The sequence below is a fragment of the Podarcis erhardii genome (assembly GCF_964252035.2).
Source record: "Podarcis erhardii genome assembly, chromosome: 3".
Taxonomy (NCBI): Eukaryota; Metazoa; Chordata; class Lepidosauria; order Squamata; family Lacertidae; genus Podarcis; species Podarcis erhardii.
In genome coordinates, this window is record NC_138507.1 from 14,510,507 (window position 1) to 14,529,720 (window position 19,214).

Below are 19,214 nucleotides of genomic sequence, written 5' to 3' on the forward strand. Positions count from 1 at the left end.
AAAATGATGGAGAATATTTACAGTAGGGCAAAAACGTTGAATGTTGAAAATTTGTTATACTATTTCAGAAGTAAGTGACTCCTTTAGAGTCTATGTTACCTAAGTTTGTAATTGCCGATGACTGAAATCTCTTACTAACAGAAGCAGTTTACCTTTTGGTTAAAAAACATATTTCTGTTAGTATGGGCTGGGTATATGATAGTGGGGAGTAGAGAACCTTATACATTAGGCTCATATTTCTATGATGTTTTGTAATTATTATTATTATTTGCTTAGTGTTACCTGATGCTGGAGGCTGAACCGCTAAGTTACTAGGTGGTGAAACTATGTGTCATTTCCCCCGTTTTTGAGCGAGTTACAGGACTTCATGGCTTAATGTAATAACTTTTTGTTTTTCAAAACAGCAAAAGCGACCGTGGTTTGGGGGAGAAAGAGTTACAGGAATCCCTTTCTGACTGGTAATCAGGATAAAACTTAATGGCCTCCAGTTACTTTGGCTTGAGAGCCAGCGGATGTGGGCACACTTGGAGCAAACAAGACAGCAACACGATGACGATTCTTGACATTGGAATGTAGATGTTGGCACTGACCACCTAGTCCTTGGTTTGGTTTTTGGCTGGCCTCTGGTAACATCCTCGATTAGCCTGTGATGCTGGCTTGTGCTGAATTGCAAACTAGCCTGTAGGAGCAGCCTGAGGTCAACCCACTGCTGGGGCTCTATGGTCTTAGATTTGCACAGAATTCAGAGGGTAAAAACAAGCATCAGTAGTGTAGGTTTTGTGACATGCCTGCCTTATGATGGAGGCAGGGCCTGTATATTGCTTATTGCCTTCTCCCTTTCTGCCTACCCTTTTACAGGCTAAATGCTGCTTTCAAGGATATGAAGCAAAGGTGAGGCTGTTCCAGAAGGCATGCAAATGTCGTCTTGGTAGTCAGGATAACCCCAAGACTCAATGGGAGTTGCTGCAAGGATGAGCTCACATATGTTTATACCCGAGGTGGATTTAGGAGAGTTGCAACTGGCTTGGTTGCACTGGGTGTGGAGCGTCAGGGGCACCACAGGGGATGCCCAAGGTCTGTCACTGTTTTTATATTCATTTGCTTTGGTATATGCTAATTGGCTTGCTTCGGTGCTGTGCTTATCTGTGGGCCCTAGGGCGCTGGGCTCATGGCCCAGAGAGGGGAACTCTCTGTAAACCTTGGGTAGTTGCCACCTATGCCCACACTGGTCAGAGGGATTGATGGGAGGTTCTGTCCAAACTGGCATATGCTGTCTTTTGTATGTCACACTTAACGTATTGTTGTTGTTGTTTAGTCATTTAGTCGTGTCCGACTCTTCGTGACCCCATGGACCAGAGCACGCCAGGCACTTCTGTCTTCCACTGCCTCTCGCAGTTTGGTCAAATTCATGCTGGTAGCTGCGAGAACACTGTCCAACCATGTCATCCTCTGTCATCCCCTTCTCCTTGTGCCCTCAATCTTTCCCAGCATCAGAGTCTTTTCCAGGGAGTCTTCTCTTCTCATGAGGTGGCCAAAGTATTGGAGCCTCAGCTTCAGGATCTGTCCTTCCAGTGAGCACTCAGGGCTGATTTCCTTCAGAATAGATAGATTTGATCTTCTTGCAGTCCATGGGACTCTCAAGAGTCTCCTCCAGCACCATAATTCAAAAGCATCAATTCTTCGGCGATCAGCTTTCTTTATGGTCCAACTTCACGTATTAGCACTTTGCAAACAAGTCATGACAACCTCTCACTGCTGCAGTGTTCACCCCGCATCTGTAACAGCAGTGGGTCTTTGCAGGCTGTGTTGTAAGTTTACACCTTTCTTTAATAAAGCACCAGAACTGGCCAAACTGGAGTTTTTGGGCACCCCCCCTTTCTTTATGGTCCAACTTCACGTATTAGCACTTTGCAAACAAGTCATGACAACCTCTCACTGCTGCAGTGTTCACCCCGCATCTGTAACAGCAGTGGGTCTTTGCAGGCTGTGTTGTAAGTTTACACCTTTCTTTAATAAAGCACCAGAACTGGCCAAACTGGAGTTTTTGGGCACCCCCCCCCCTTTGGTATCCCTGCACCAAACTGCTTCCACAGGCCCATAATAGTGTAAGGCCTTCTTCCCACTCTTGGCAAAGTGCTCATTGGCTACAGATGAGGAGGGCGTATGTGCACAGTTTCTCCCCTGTCCTCATGGCAAGAAGAGGGACCCGTTCACACAGGGGTGAGCATCTCCATTGTAAGAGGGCCCTCATTTTGGCTCAGATCTAACTGAGTGCCATGGAGACACTGTGATGGAAATGAAATTGGCAACCATGTGTTAAAAATCGACACGGGGGGGAGGAGACCATGTGTGCCCCTGTGATGTCCTTGGCAAAGGAATTTTTTAATTTAAAAAAAATGTAATAAGCTAACTGCTTTGCTCCTTTTCCCTAGCCAGTCCCCTAGCCAGGGATACAGGTGGCACTGTGATATAAACCACAAAGCTTCTTGGGTTTGCCGATCAGAAGGTTGGCAGTTTGAATCCCCTGGTTTCCATCATGGCCAGAAGCGGTTGAGTTATGCTGGCCACATGACCCAGAAAGCTGTCTGTGGATAAACACTGATTCCCTCAGTCTGAGAAGTGAGATGAGTGCCGCAACCTCATAGTCACCTCTGACTGGACTTAACTGTCCAGGGGCCCTTTACCTTTACCTTTTTACCCATGTGCTACAAGGCAAGACTCCATGATCACTGCAGATGGTGACAGCAGTCACGAAATTAAAAGTTCCCGAAGCTTAGGCTCCAATACTTTGGCCACCTCATGAGAAGAGAAGACTCCCTGGGAAAGACCCTGATGTTGGGAAAGATTGAGGGCACAAGAAGAAGGGGACAACAGAGGATGAGATGGTTGGACAGTGTTCTCGAAGCTACTAACATGAGTTTGACCAAACTGCAGGAGGCTGTGGAAGACAGGTGTGCCTGGTATGCTCTGGTCTATGGGGTCACGAAGAGTCGGACATGACTAAACAACATCAACACAAGGCAAGAATGTTAAACACACACTCAGAGACACAACTTGAGTCTCTGTTTCCCCCTTTTCAGTGGCAAAGAGGCACCTTGAATGCTGCTGCTGCTGCTATGGTCATGATGGAAGTGATTGCTGAGCTGATGAAGAGGCGGGAAAGCACACCAGTCTCTGCCTTTCAAAAAAAGAAACTGATTTTAAAAAGATGGAAGCTTTATTATTCCTCTCTGACAGGTTAATTTTTCCTTTTAACTTCCTCTTAGAGGATGCATAAGCAACATCCTCTTGGGAGAGGAAAAGTGAGCCTGAAAGAAGAACTGGTAAACATTATATTTCTACAAGGAGAGACGTTTTCAAACAAGGAAACTGTGGGAGTCTGAGGGCATGTTAATAACCTGAGGTTTGCACTCAGGAAGTGTACTTGCAACTTCAACATCCTAAACAAGTATCCCAAACAAGTAATATGTAGAAAGAGCTAACACACACCACAGACCACCTAATTGGAGAAACCTCTGAGCCAGAGTTGGGGCCCACAACAAAGGCCATCTGCTCCCCATATAGGTTGCACAGAGCAAGCTGGCTCATATAAAGTCCTGGTTATTTGTCCTGTTAAGCATATGGGTCTATGCCTATTCAACTGCTATTGTTGCAGTCTGGAGATACTAGGTTAGCAAATTTCACTATTTCCCTGTTCAGTAATGCCACACCTGGTGAATGTCCCCCTGAAACGGAAAGGGCAATTCCCAAATTCCCGTTTGCTTCCCATGCACCAAATATAGTCCCCATGGTTGCAAAGATTAGATCTTCCTTTCGTTATGAAAGTTTCTGCACTAATTTTCATGGACCATGTCAATCCTGCCCTCAAGAGTTATCTATGAAAAGAGACGTGCGAGTCACCTTTAGCTGCTCGCCACAGGGTGACCACTTTGTGCATCGGGCAAAATGGGCTGATTAATAGGATACAACAAAGCTGTTTGTCTAAAATATACTACCAAACTGGTTGCTGTTTTATTTAGACAAAGTCAGAGTGAGTATAGCACCTGTTCAACCTAAGAACTGGCACATGTGACCTCCCTCTTTATAATGGGAGTTTTCTTTCCTTTTTCCTAGTGCAAATGGATCATCTCACCTGAACCTACCCTTTTGCGTGCGGTTACTCTCTTCTCCCTGAGGAGGTTTACAGTGGCACGCAGTCGGCTTCATTCATGGCAAATGGCCCATAAGAAGGGATCTTTTACAGGTAGATGACTGGCTAAGGTAAAAGGTAAAGGCGAAGGACAGTTAAGTCCAGTCAAAGGCAACTATGGGGTGTGGTGCTCATCTCACTTTAGACTGAGGGAGCCAGCGTTTGTCCACAGACAGCTTTCCGGGTCATGTGACCAGCATGACTAAAATGCTTCTGGCGTAACGGAACACTGTGATGGAAGCCAGAGCACACAGAAATACTGTTTACCTTCCCGCCGCAGAGGTACCTATTTATCTACTTGCACTTCATGCTTTCAAAATGCTAGGTTGGCAGGAGCTGGGACAGAGCAATGGGAGCTGACCCCGTTGCGAGGATTCGAACCGCTGACCTTCCAATCAGCAAGCCCAAGAGGCTCAGTGGTTTAGACCACAGTGCCACCCGCGTCCCATAGCCATAGAGTAAGCATGAGCAATAACGGTCCCCATATGGTAGGTATCCCTTGACACCACTTCAAACAGGCTACCCTCAAGCCTTCTAGGCATTCAAGGGTGCCTGCATTCCTTATTTATTTAAATAGTTATAGGCCACACTTTTCATAAAAACACATAAAGGTTGCATACAACTTACAAAATTGCAACAATATCAGTCAAAAACTGGTTGGGAAAAAGAAAAAGTTGAGGGATCTTTTTCTACTTGAGGATGCCCAAAATATTTTTCCTTGGCTTAGGAGGGGACATTAGTTTCTTACAAGGTTCCACATATTATATCATATATCAATGGTGGGGATTTATGGGTTGTATGGGGAGGGGTAGTACCTCTTGTGGGGAACACATTGTGCTTATTCTGGGTTTGTTTGTCCATCTTTGGTCCCCATCCTGCACTCAGCTCTCACCTGTGGCTCCTAGAAGCTGTCAGCATGTGACAGCAGTCACAACCATGGGAAACGACTTCAACTCACCGGCTAAACCAAATATGGATAGCTGAAGGGTCTCAAACCTTTGCTGAGTTAGGGACTTCCCCTGCAGGTGAAGACAGGCTCTGGCAGATTGAGCGGACGAGACTAATGGTGTGTCCAACACTCAGTAAGGTGGTTTCTGCATGTGCTATAGAGGGGAGAATACTCCCCTGATGCCTTGCAAAACGTCTTTGGGAGAAGAAAGAGCTAAGGACTAAACTCTGCAAACAAATCCAGAGTAGGGTCCCTAAGACAGTCGGACAGCACCTTGTATGCCTCCTTCTGGCAACTCTTGCAGCCAAGCTGGTGCCGAATGTCATCCTCTGCTTTCCTTTGGACCACATCATCAAGGGCGAGAGTTGGGTCTTGTCATCTGGGCTGCCCAGGACCTCCATACACACTGCCCACTGAGGTCCCTTTGGTGCTGCGTATGCAGCAAAAACAATGTGGGAGGCAGCCATTATGAGTTACAGGTCTCTGTCATCACAGCAGTCACTGTGATCAGTCCTGTATACTTGAAGGAGTGTCTCTACCCCCATCATCCAGCCCGGACCCTGAGGTCCAGTGATGAGGGCCTTCTGGCGGTTCCCTCCCTGCAAGAAGTGAGGTTACAAGGAACCCGGCAGAGGGCCTTCTTGGTAGTGGCGCCTGCCCTGTGGAACGCCCTCCCAGCAGATGTCAAGGCAATAAACAACTATTTTACTTTCAAAAGACAACTGAAGGTGGCTCTGTTTAGAGAAGGTTTTAATGTCTGACGCTGTATTGTTTTTAATATTCAGTTGGAAGCCGCCCAGAGTGGCTGGGGAAACCTAGCCAGATGGGTGGAGTATAAATAAATTATTATTATTATTATTATTATTATTATTATTATTATTATTATTATTATTCCACTCATGTATTATATGAACTTTAGTTGCAAAGATGGCAAATCTAAGGCAAGCGAGCTTCCCAATTGTTTCATGAACACATTTCACTTGTATCAGTGCTGTCACAGTGATATTTCAGAAGCGCAGAGACAGCTTCTTGACAAATGCCAAGCATTCTGTAATGCTAAAGAGTATCAAGCCTGTGGTTGTTATGCCTGCTCTATGCTCATTGTTCCTGCTTCCTTTCAGATGTAATTATTCTGACACTTATGACCTCTCTGTCTGCTCCACCCAGGGCAGATTTTACAGTGTCTGCTGCAGAAATATGGATGTGTCCAAAGCACTGCTTCATTCAGATTCCTCTCCTGCTTTTTTGGTGGGGGGGGGGTTGTTTTATTTGTTATTATGGATGAAGGATAGTACAGAAATGTAATTTTATATATATTTAGATTTCTCCTCCAAACTTCTCTTTCTCCACTTTGTCTACATCATGTATAATTTTACATACCTCTATCCTGTCCTCCCACTACTCATCTTTTTCCAAAACTTTCAATAGGACTTATTTATTCCCCGGTAAAAGTGTATAGGATTAAAGTCTAAATCTAGACTCTGCTAAAGAATCACTTCCATTGCAGAACTGTCTGCATCACAAACTTGGATAGAAGGCAAATGAGGAATCACAAGGAACCCAAGAGCTGTTTTTTTCTTCACCGGGAACCTGATTTTTAACCAAAGCAGTATGAGACACTGAATACACAAGCTTGAATTTGTTGGCCTAACTATGCCCAAGAGGCTTGCTGTCTGGTTAGTAGGATCAACAAAAGAAACAATAAAGCATTTTTTATTAGCCTTGAAGTCAGACCACTGGGAATTTTTCTTTCCAGGGAAGGGCCCACCCTACATATATTTCAAAAAAATATGTTTCCTCCTGCCCAAGCCATATAAACAACAAAAAGAGAGAGAGAGAGAGAGAGAGAGAGAGAGAGAGAGAGAGAGAGAATCAGCAGTACTGTGAGGTCCCCTCACCCGTTTAAGAATGTTGCATAAACTTGAATCATACTTTAACCACTGTGAACAGGAATTTTTGAAAGGTTGAATTTTACTTGGCACTGCTCCCTTCACATGCTTAATCCAGGAAAGGGGTTCTGGAGGGTTCAGGAATACAGCAGCAAATCTCACCCATCCCCAATGCATAGGTGCTCATTTCTATGTCTGCATCATGCATACAAACTCTTTACACATAGGCTTGGGCATGTGGTTGGGGACCATGGCTTATACATATCTCTGCACATGTGAAAAGTACTATATTGTCTCTGAGCATGGAGGTCACATTTTTATTACTGTGTCAAGGAAGCTTCAGCTAGCACAGAATTCAGTGGCCAGGTTGCTCAAACCAAGATGGTTTGAGCATATTACACTGATTCTGGTCCGACTGCGCTGGCTGCCAATTTGTTTCCGGGGCCAATTCAAAATGCTGGTTTTGATCTATAAAGCCTTAAATGGCTCAGGACCACAATACCTTAAGGACCGCCTCTTTCCATATGAACCCCCCTGGACCCTGAGATCATCTTCCTAAGCCCTTCTTCATGTGCCTCCTCCTTGAGAGATTCAGAGGGTAGAAACATGAGAACGGGCCTTCTCTGTAGTGGCTTCCCATCTGTGGAATGCTCTCCTCAGGGAAGTTCACCTGGCACATTCATTATACATCTTTAGGTGCCAGGCAAAAACGTTCTTTTTAACCAGGCCTTTGGTTGATCTGTTTGACATTCTGTACAGTGGTACCTCAGGTTAAGTACTTAATTCGCTCTGGAGATCCGTTCCTAACCTGAGACTGTTCTCATCCTGAAGCACCACTTTAGCTAATGGGGCCTCCCGTTGCTGCACGCTGCCAGAGCACGATTTCTGTTCTCATCCTGAAGCAAAGTTCTTAACCCGAGGTACTATTTCTGGGTTAGCGGAGTCTGTAACCTGAAGCGTATGTAACCCGAGGTACCACTGTACCCTTTCAAAATGTGGCTCTTTTCGGGGGGAGGGGTTGTCATTGGGTTGTTGTTTTTATTCTGATTATATATGTTGTGATATTTTCTGTGACCCGCCCTGAGACCTCCAGGTATAGGGCGGTATATAAACTCAATAATAATAATTTATGATAGATCCAAGGGATTCTCATGTGCAGCAGGGACTGTGTGGTTATCATGCCAACCAGACACATCTGAGAAGCCTGAGAGCATGATCCGAGTGCCCACTTGTGATTCCCAGCAGCTAGTATTTAGTGACAGATAACGATCCGACAAGGCTACATGTTTAGCTTCTAATAAAGTGCTAAGATTTCACAGCGAGCAGCAGGTTTTGCTAGGAAGCCCTCCCTCTCCTCGTTGCTCCCTGCATCCAAACACTTTGAATCCAGTCTCCCTGCATCCAAACACTTTGAATGTCAGGCTAAGTTCAATCAAATTTCCCCCCATTCCTTGACAATCTAGAGGAAACATATTAGTGAGTCCACCCTCAGCTGCATTATTTACTCAAGCCTGGCCTTGACAACAAGCAATCTCGATAAGGTGGCTGGATTCCTATAGAGAAAAATGAAACAATAAACACAGAAATATGAGGAAGAAATTACACCCATTAAATACGTGGGGACTGATGAATGATATGATGGCTGCCTATTCAACTTGGAAATTTAACACATGATTGAAGCTTTATTTAGTCTAATGAAATGTGCTTCCTGAATATTGCATCTGAGTGACTGCATGACCCAGAGGACAAAGGAAAGTATTATGTGATTAGACTGAGATCATTCTCATTTTAAAGTCATTGTGATATGATTTTAAGGTTTTTAATTAGCAGCCCATGCTTTCATGTCCATTGCTTCTTTTATTGCCAGGATTCCAATTCTGGCCCTTCTGCATATTCTTTTGAACAGAAAAGGCAGCAAAAATGATAATTTGAATTCCTTATTCATAAAAAAATAAAAAGGAGAGGAAATCTTGCTTGCACTGATGAGAACTCACAACTTTTGCGTACTGCTTGATTGTAACAAAACCCCTAAGTGGTGAAATTAGATGACTTAGGGAGGGTGAAACGAGATTCTGTTCACATTTAAAGCTGCTACCTAATTTGCAGCTTTCTAAATATAATGTGCACTCTGAGACACAACCGTCCTTTGAAATTCACACTTTTTCCAAATTTTGCAATGCAGTCAAGTAAATGTGTACAATAATTCATATATTCAACTCCTTGTGAATTTTCACAAGGCTATCAAAGTGATGTGGAGATGTGCATAAATGAGCTTAAGACTGAGGTGGGGGGAAACTGAGAAATGAAGAAAAACCCAAAGCGACAGATTCACCTGTCCCTAAGCAGAATCTGCCATCTTCTAATTTATGAGCTCAGGACATTTCCCCCCTACAACCTAAAGAGCTAAAAACTTGATGCGTGGGTTTAAGCCCACATTAGGCAAAAGATCCCTGCATTGCAGGGGGGTTGTACTAGATGACTTCGTGCTCCCTTCCATCGCTACGATTCTGGGATATGGTTATACACAGACATAGACACACACAGAGAGAGATTGAGAGAGAGAGAGAGAGAGAGAGAGAGAGAGAGAGAGAGAGAGAGAACTTAGAATTGACACTATAATTCTGTGCAAAAGCAGAATAGTTTACAACTGCTCAGTCCATTGTGTTTGTGGCCAAGATGGACCCAGAACCTGTGTGCTGTTTGGCAAGTCTCTGGTGTAGGCTTCTAACCAGGAAAGGTCTAGGTAAGATTCACATTGGACACAGACTGAGCACACGACAAGGCCAGTTGTGAAACCACAAGCCTGCGCCTTCTTGACTCGCTCCTTTCATTATTTATCCTGGGCTGGAGCCAAGCCTCTCACAGCAAGAGCACTCCACTAAGAGATGTGGGGAGGTGAATTTTCCCCCTCGCCGATTCCTCCTTTCACCGTGTCCCTGAAAATCTGCTTTGGATGCTTGGCGGACCCTCTAGAATAGCTTGGGAAGTGGACCAGAGGATGCAGTGAAGGGGGTGGGAATTAATAAAAATTGCCTTGTGTCCTCATCACCCTACATACATTAGTGGAGTCCTCCACTAGACTGGAGGCCCTTGTGTTGACAGAAACACTCTTTCCACAAATGGAAGAGTACCTCTGAATCAGACTCAATGTTCACATAATTTTCTTTGCAGAACATTAGTGCAGAATGGCTCTTACTCTTGTGTAATCCCATCTGACATCAGCTGAAGGTGCTGTGTAGTGCTTCTTTGGATCAGCTGCAAATATGTTCAGTAGAGTTGTCCAATTGATGCCAGATGCAGATCCGCATCTGCCTTTTAAATACCATTCATTCTTTGTATCTCACTTGGCCTTCATTAATTTAGTCCTATAGCAGTGAAACTGCTCTGTACGTACCAAGCTCTGTGGTTCTGGCCACAGAGAATAATCAAGAGTTTGGAGAGAGTCATTAAAAATCTTGCATTAATCATGCAAGACTTCTCTCTCTCCCAACACACACACACACACACACACACACACACCCTGACTCAACCCTAACATACTTTATAATGCATTTTTATGTGATACTGAGGTTTTGGCACTATAAAATGATTTGGTTAATGAGTTTCAGGTGATGCTTTAAAAGTAACAAGAGGGGAAAGGAAGTGCAAAATGGCAGCTTTGTCACTTGGGTCCGTGAAATTCTTCTGCCACCACTTTTGCTGCTGAATTGGGATGCCCACACTTTACAGAGCTTCCCTGAATGAATCAAAGTGAGCAGAGCAAGGCCAGCATTTGGGCCTGGCTATAAATATGTGAAGCCACATAGTGATGTCTTTGCCTATTACTTGGTGTAAGTAATGAACATTCATTAGCAGAACAGGCTGATTAGCCATCGACAAAAGCAAAGGGGCAGCCAAACCAAGACAGTATAAATATATATTTTTTTTTAAGGTATGTTTCAAGACTGTGCTGTACAGTTTCCAACTACCTAAATTCGTCTTGTTGATGCCTCCAGCAATCCCACCCAACCCTTGCACAAAACATCCTGCTTCTCTGTATGCACCTGTAAACTTTCGGATCGGTGCCCAGTTGGAAGAGTCAAGCGTCATAAATGTTGGCTGCTCCTTTATTGCTGTTTTTAACTAAAATTCAAGTGGACAAGCAGGAAAGGAATTGGGAACAGCCTGACAGTAAACAGGGATTTGCTTTATGTTAATGCTTTAAATGAAAGATATCAATGACTTCCCTTCTTCTCTTTCCATGGTTCATTTTACATATCATAAATCCCTGCATATTTTACAAAAAAACTATACCATTCAGTATTCCATTATTGCATCCAACAAAACACTGTTGAATTTATCTTAATGCTGCCAGTGTTTTCAACTGTACACAGTTATTTCCTATACATTCAATAAACGTTATCCAATCTTCTCTAAACATATGTTCTTCTTGTTCTCTTATTCTATATGTTAACTCTGCAAGCTGCACATATTCTGTCAACTTAAGTTGCCACTCTTCTTTGGTTAGGACCTTGCTCGTTTTCCATTTCTGGGCTAAAAAAACACAGGCCGCAGTAGTGGCATACGTAAATAACCTTTTCTGACACCTGGGAATTTCAGTCTGAATTATCCCCAACAGAAAGGACTCTGGTTTGTTTTGGGAAAGTACTTTTAAACATTTTTTTCAATTCATTATGGATCATTTCCCAATACACTCTTTTACCCTTTTACAAGTCCACCCCATATGAAAGAATGTTCTGTCTACCTCTTTGCATCTCCAGCACTTTAAATTGTAAAACAGAAAATTTAATAAAATTTATATAGAGTGGTACCTCGGGTTAAGTACTTAATTCGTTCTGGAGGTCCATACTTAACCTGAAACTGTTCTTAACCTGAAGCACCACTTTAGCTAATGGGGCCTCCTGCTGCTGCCACACCACCGGAGCACAATTTCTGTTCTCATCCTGAAGCAAAGTTCTTAACCTGAAGCACTATTTCTGGGGTAGCGGAGTCTGTAACCTGAAGCGTATGTAACCAGAAGCATATGTAATCCGAGGTACCACTGTACAAAGAAAGAAAGAAAGAAAGAAAGAAAGAAAGAAAGAAAGAAAGAAAGAAAGAAAGAAAAGAAATCCCATTATCAACAATGCATTCGTGGAGCACTGTTTTAAGGTTTTTCATGAAGGCCCAGGCAAAAATCCTGTCACTTTCTTCACTGAAAAAGTTCAGTAAACTTGCACTCAAACATGCAAAATAACAACCACTTGTTGGCAATGTCATATAATGTCCACATTAACAAATCAAGATGAATGTTCAATAAACAGCGGGAAGCAGGCACGGTGCAAATGCCCTTCAATTTGGCATTCCTGCTGGTGTGTTTGCAGCACACCAACTTGCCCAGCCCTCCTGGTAAGCAACAGCGACTCACCTGCTGGGAAACTAGAGTCCCACGTATTTAGCAAAGGAGCATTAATATGAAATATATTGTCATTTCTCTTTCTAAAATTGAATACAGGGACCTGCCCACATGCCCACGATCAGCATGTGTCACTGATATGCGCACCATGTTCAGTGCTGAAAGGGGGCGGGATGACTTGTGTGACAGCCAGGAACTGAAACCCCACCCCCCAGAAGGGGGAGGGTCATATGTGGGACAAATCTCACCCCTCCTCAGAAATTCACTTTGCATCCTTTCTTCCATCCTCAATAGTCTCCTGTTCCCGATGCTGCCAAATGGACACATTCCTTGCTCTTCCGGGCTGGTCCATTTCATCTCCCCTCTAATCCATTGTCTGCAGCTCCAGTGTTAATGCTGCTAAATTAAGTTTTTTGCTTGTTAGTTTTTGGGGCTTTTTTTAAAAAGGGGGGGGAATGCTGCCATAATCCCTTGGTTCAGTCCCATAAACTTTCAAAAATGCCCACCCCGCCCCCTGAAATCCATTTTGGGATCCCCCGCCACCTTAATTTCATCCCACCTTAATTTCAAGTTGAAAGTTCTCTATGGATAATTCTCAGTTCAACATTAGCAGTTTCTGACAAGAGAAGCTAAACCTTATGTAAAGTCCATAGGTGCCTTGTGAACAAGGAACAAATATGCACTTATTGTGCACAGATACCCATGCCGAGACTTTGGGATAAACATATATAAGTTCTTTTGCTCTGTGCTTCTGACAATACTTAGCATTTATCTACAATGGTGAACAGTTCTTCCCCAACCGGCCTTTTCCTTTACTGTTTTTGTAGCTCTCAAGAGACTGGGAAAGGCTTGCTTCATACAATACACATCTGAGCTTGGGGGGGGGGAATCACAGCTGCAATGAAAATTCCAGTCATGCGCTAGTGAGCCCATCATTTTGAATATTGATGGACAATTTATGCCAGCATTAATGTGATAAGATAAGAACTGTCAGCAGAACAGAAAAGATGTTGGCAGATATATTGTTTAAGCTGACCAGGAAAACAAAGGTTCAGGTTTGCTTTTCGCTTAACATGCATATCTTTTATAATAATGACTGTTAGCACAAGGAAAGCTTAAGCATCTTTCTTCTCGCCATGTAGGTGGTAAAGCCTTCAACTGGTGCAATTTGCTTTCATTTATTTTGCTTTGTTTACAAATACAAACCCCTCAACTGTCCTGGGAAAACTGGGACATCCCAATTTTTCACATGAGAGCACGGCGGCCATTTTGGACACTGCAATCACACACTGGGGGGGAATGCTTTTCCTGTGGGCATGAACTTTTGAAGGTCATGTGACTCGTACAGGAGCATGGCCCCAGAAGGCGGCATCCCAGTTTTTCTCCTTGACGTGTTAGAGGATATATGAATACCTTTCTGACAAAGTGAAAAAGAAGAGAAGTCTTACCCATGGGGCATATTAGTTAGCACAGTGGTGGAACTGAATCCCACGGTGCCGTACTAAGGTTGGCATGAATGTATTGTAGGATTTGGGCTGGATTCAGGGCTGGCTCCAGAGGGAAGCAAAGACTGGCGATTTCCCAGGGCTCCAAAGAAATGTCAACTTCCCTGCCACTGCTATCCTTTCCACTGTGCCCAGGAAATCTAAGACAATTAGATACTGCTTACAAGAATTCTTAGGTTGCATGGCATACCTCTTCTAGGCTAGGCCTCCCCACTGAAAGTGCTGTGCCTGAGGGGGACCCCAAATTCTTGAACCACTGGGATTTCTCAAACTGGTTCATAATGGTTGCCACAATGGCCATTGTTGCCAGTGTCTCCATTTGAGCCTTAAACTGCTCCCATGCTAGTAAAGCTGGTTGGAAGCAAAGAAGGATGGAAATAACATATATTTTCCAGAAGCCACAAGAATGAGATCTGGAGTAGAGATTTTAGACTGAGTCCTCAATTCTTCCTCTTAGTGAAATACCAAACCCTTTCATCAGAAACACAGGCAGAATACTGTCGCAAATAATTCAGCCTCTCCTTCTAATACAGGTTCATGTTGTATATAGCTCCAAAACTTTTGGGTTTGGACACTTGGCCTAGTTCAAGAATGCCCAGTAATTTTACCGAACTAATTCTGATCATGCCAACATCCATATTAGATGTGTGCATTTGGAATCATTTTCATTTTCTGGTTAGCTCAGCTCCTGCATTTCGAATAGTAATTCTTAAGAGCTTCATTTTCACTGAAGGGCAGAGTGAGAAAAGGGGCTCCATTTAAAAAAATTGTTAGCTCTTGTATTGTAAAAAGGGAGAGAGATGGAACCTTGGGAATTCCACGAAGACTGCTCTTATTCTGAGTCGCTCTGGGTGGCCAAATATAGAAGAAGAAGAAGAAGAAGAAGAAGAAGAAGAAGAAGAAGAAGAAGAAGAAGAAGAAGAAGCAGCAGCAGCAGCAGCCTGAGGAACTATCAGGATAAAATTCAACAAGGTATCACAGAACAAGGAGCTGAATGCAGACGGAAAGGCCTGCGTCAATGGCCCTGTGATGCTAAAAGCCCGAGAAACAGTGGTTGATGACTCAGATGACATGGTGCTAATCTCTCAATATTGCTGGCAGCAAAGATGCTAACACAGAAAAGCTTTGAGACACAAAATGAATTTTACCCCTGAAACAGTCCAGCTCCATGACTGGAGGGCCAAATAATGACTCAGCAGCAAATGTATCTCCCACTAACAGAACTTCTCAGTAAGTGTCCTTGGCTGGATATGATTGCCCTCGCCCCCCCCCCTCTCTTTCTGTGAGACAAGTTTGTTGTCTCAGGTACTTTCTCACAGTCAGAGTCCTAGGTCAACAAACTTTTTCATCAGGGGGGCGGTCCACAGTCCCTCAGACCTTGTGGGGGGCTGGACTATTTTTTTGGGGGGGGGGAATGAACAAATTTCTATGCCCCACAAATAACCCAGAGATGCAATTTAAATAAAATGACACATTCTACTCATGTAAAAACACACTGATTCCTGGACCATCTGTGGGCCAGATTTAGAAGGCGATTGGGCCGGATCCAGCCCCCGGGCCTTAGTTTGCCTACCCATGCAGCTAATTCCATCCCTAGGGCCTTTCCAGGGCCAAATTTGCACAGTGGGTTTCTATGATGCACATGACACAGCAGCAAAGAAACATAGGTAGGCAATCAGTTTGCAAAATCCTTAGACAAAGAGGTAGAAGGAACATCCAAGGCATGTTGCTCCCAGACTAGGCCAATATTTGGGGGTCACGGAAAATGTTTCAAGTAAATGGCCTTTGGGAACATACTTTGCCAGCTGTTTCAGCTTCACTCCTTCCATCCTCTCATTAGAGAATACTAAAGGAGCACACAGAAGTTCTCCTTTCTTGCCATTATTCTACCAGGCCATTGACCCTTCCCCCTCTCTCTGTTCCAAGGGACTTGCTGAAAGTCCACTTCACATCAAACAGAAAGACTGAAACAAGGGCAAATAAACATGGTTGACAGAGGATACTTGAGTCTTCCTTCTCAATCACTGGCGCTTGACTCCTGCTAATCAAGAGTGAAATTAGTTCCAAAGAGAGGGTGAATGGTAAGCCAGAAAATGGCAGCTACAAAAGTGAAGGCAAGTGCTTGGAGATGACAACAAGCCAGAGGACGCTGAAATGGGAGCCCTCTCTCTCTTTTAGTCTCTGAGGATGGAGAAAATATAAATAGAACTAAGTACAGTTGAGAGAGCTGGCACAGAAAGCAGTTAATAATGGGAGCTGTGAGCCAGGAGGTCCTGGTTCAAATCAAGTCACAAGTCCAAACAAAAGTTGGTAGTGTTAGCAAAATCTGGTATTCAAATTCAGGTTTTCTCCCATCATGTTTAAATTCAGAGTGTGTGGTTGGTGGGTGGAGTACTGACGTATGGATGGTTATCGCTTAAAATGTGGAATTTTAGTAGTAATAGCCGCCATATTGAATGCAGAATTTATATTTAATAATATATATTGTATTTGGAGTTTTTATTGGGATGTAAACTGCTTTCAGATCTTTGAATATAAAGCTAAGTTTATAGGCTTGCACTAAGGTAAATAGGCTTACACTAAGGTAAGCTAGGTTAGGGATGCAGCCTTGATATCTTGATTTTACAGTTCCGTATAAAAGTAACATTCTCATTTCCATTCAAACAGGGAGAGACAGTTCAGGCCCTTTTTTTACATTTTGCTTTTCATTTCCTGAATTGTAAGAATTCCCGTGTGCATATTAAACAATTTACAGGTACTCTGATGCCAGCATAATGCCCCTTATATGACTCCCCCCCTTTTTTGATCATACATTTTATTTCCTAAATGTGTACTTTATATAGAGAATGGTCACATGTGTGCTTCAGTGTGGATGTGACCCTGCACTCTCCTCTAATCATTGTTTTTCAAGCCTTTCTTCAGGGAAATTAATTGAACAGCAATTCAAGTTTCAGAAGGTCCTACCTCTTCTGTTTCTGGTTAATTGGCTGTGTATAGTATTGGAAATAAAAGAGGTTGCACACCTGAATTTTGAATTACTGGCCTCTGAATCTCCTTGAAGGAGGACCATTGGGGTCCAAGACACATAAGATCAATAAACTTTTCTTTCTTCTGTATGCCATTTTCCTTTCTTGGCTTTTGTTTCAGGTAAGTAACAAACTAAGGGACAGGGGTGGCACTGTGGGTTAAACCACAGAGCCTAGGACTTGCCGATCAGAAGGTCGGCGGTTCGAATCCCTGCGACAGGGTGAGCTCCCGTTGCTCGGTCCCTGCTCCTGCCAACCTAGCAGTTTGAAAGCATGTCAAAGTGCAAGTAGATAAATAGGTACTGCTCTGGCGGGAAGGTAAACAGCGTCTCCGTGTGTTGCTTTGGTTCGCCAGAAGCGGCTTAGTCATGCTGGCCACATGACCTGGAAGCTGTACACCAGCTCCCTCGGCCAATAAAGCGATATGAGCATCGCAATCCCAGAGTCGGCCATGACTGGACCTAATGGTCAGGGGTCCCTTTCCCTTTCCCTTTTAAGTGACAAACTGCCTACTCAAGAGTGAGCATTTCTGTGCCTGCTTACATGCCCGTACCTTTCTGTTCTCATCTCCTCCTATCCTGTCAGTCGCCATCACTTCTTCTTTCATCTTCCTGCCTCAATAGTCTACCGTTTCTGTCCCCATCCGTCCCCATCTCCTACCTCTCTCCTAAGCCCCCTGTTGGGAAGACACGGAAAGTTGAAGCCCTGCTGCATCTAACAGTGTATGCTTTCCTTCTGCCAGGTTGAAACCAACAGGTTTGCCTTCATCACAATGCCCAATCCTGATAGTCTCTGCAAACTGGTGCTAGCTTTCTAGAAAAAGAGGTGCCAGAACTCACCATGAATGTTTCCCTTGTTCTCTTATAATGGCAATTTCCAGTTGAAACAAAAAAGCCCCGGTTATAACCAGTCCTGAAAGACCTACATTGCCTCCCAGTACATTTCAGAGCACAATTCAAAGTGTTGGTGCTGACCTTGAAAGCCTCAGCCCAGTATACCTGCAGGAGCATCTCCACCCCCATCGTTCAGCCCAGACACGGAGGTCAAGCTCCGAGGGCCTTCTGGCAGTTCCCTCACTACGAGAAGTGAGGTTACAGGGAACCAGGCAGAGGGCCTTCTTGGTAGTGGTGCCTGTCCAATGGAACACCCTCCCATCAGATGTCAAGGAAATAAACTATCTGAATTTTAGAAGACATCTGAAGGCAACCCTGTTTAGGGAAGTTCTTAATGTTTGATGTTTTGCCGTGCTTTTAATATTCTGTTGGGAGCTGCCCAGAGTGCCTGGGGAAACCTAGCCAGATGGGTGGGGCATAAATTATTATTATTATTATTATTATTATTATTAAGCTTTGGCCCATGTGTCTTTGGCTGCCTCTACCCACTTCTGGTGCCTAGACACTTTAGGGAGCCCATTGAAAATAGAAACCCTTCAACAGACGGCGGGTTTGTCTGCCAGCTCTCCTCTTCTCCTCACCTGCTGCTTCTCTGCCTACACAACCTTGCACATTTGAGGCAGAGAGAGACTGGTTGCTGTCCACTGCTGGTGCCCACCTCAATAAGAAAGTTCCTGGTTCCTGGTTCACAAGTTCTGAACCAGCTCCTCATGGAAGCTCACAAGTTCCTGGTTTGGGCTACTTGGAGAGAGGGAGGGAGGGAGGGACGGAGACAGAGAGATGGAGGAGGCAGATTTGGTCCACGTGTGATGTTGCTCTGTGTCACTGAGATAGAGACTGGCATTGTGAGCTCATGCTGGTTGTCTCAAGCAAAGAGAAAGTAGCCATTGTGACCTCATGGTGACAGTGCCTGTCTGAAGAGATTGGCTATCGCAACCACAGGCTGCTACCGACCACTTGAAAGAGTGAGACTGGCCATTATGACCTCCTGCTGATGTGGACCACCTGAAGAAGGATGTCCAACTGAAAGAGAGGGCATGGGTGCCAGTTCCAAGTCCTTTCATGGGAATGGTGCCCTCTTGTACCCTGGACCAGGTAGGCGTTACTCCTCCTTACTCTCCCATCCCCTCAGATGCGAATCTTATTTCTCCTCACCCAGCCAACCAGCCCCCAATGATGTGTGGGCATTGTCAGACTGCCCTCTAACTTCTTCTCTTGGCTGTCATTGGGAGCGTGTCTCTCTGTTGTGTCTGCCTGTCGCCTGTCAGTCATTCCTGTGATGAATGGGAGCCATTGAAGACTGTCGCTGCTGAGAATGAGAGAAAGCATCAAAGTGCCAACTTGAGAAGTGTTGTCAATATTCTCACA

At 44.2% G+C, this 19,214-nt stretch overlaps 2 long non-coding RNA genes across 3 annotated transcripts; one reads left to right on the forward strand and one right to left on the reverse strand.

Moving 5' to 3' along the window:
• The first annotated feature begins 223 nt into the window (after nt 1-223).
• LOC309339445 lies at nt 224-6,865 on the forward strand. The gene is made up of 3 exons (XR_014155358.1): nt 224-1,074; nt 4,114-4,267; nt 6,646-6,865. It is a non-coding gene; the product is annotated as an uncharacterized lncRNA (long non-coding RNA).
• A 5,789-nt stretch (nt 6,866-12,654) lies between these two features.
• On the reverse strand, nt 12,655-18,511 carry LOC309339464. 2 transcript variants are annotated; one of them, XR_014155379.1, is made up of 3 exons: nt 18,428-18,511; nt 17,497-17,629; nt 12,655-12,818 (listed from the first exon to the last, which is right to left on the reverse strand). It is a non-coding gene; the product is annotated as an uncharacterized lncRNA (long non-coding RNA). The 2 variants fall into 2 exon arrangements; XR_014155380.1 differs by having other exon boundaries at nt 12,655-12,821.
• Nucleotides 18,512-19,214: the final 703 nt, after the last annotated feature.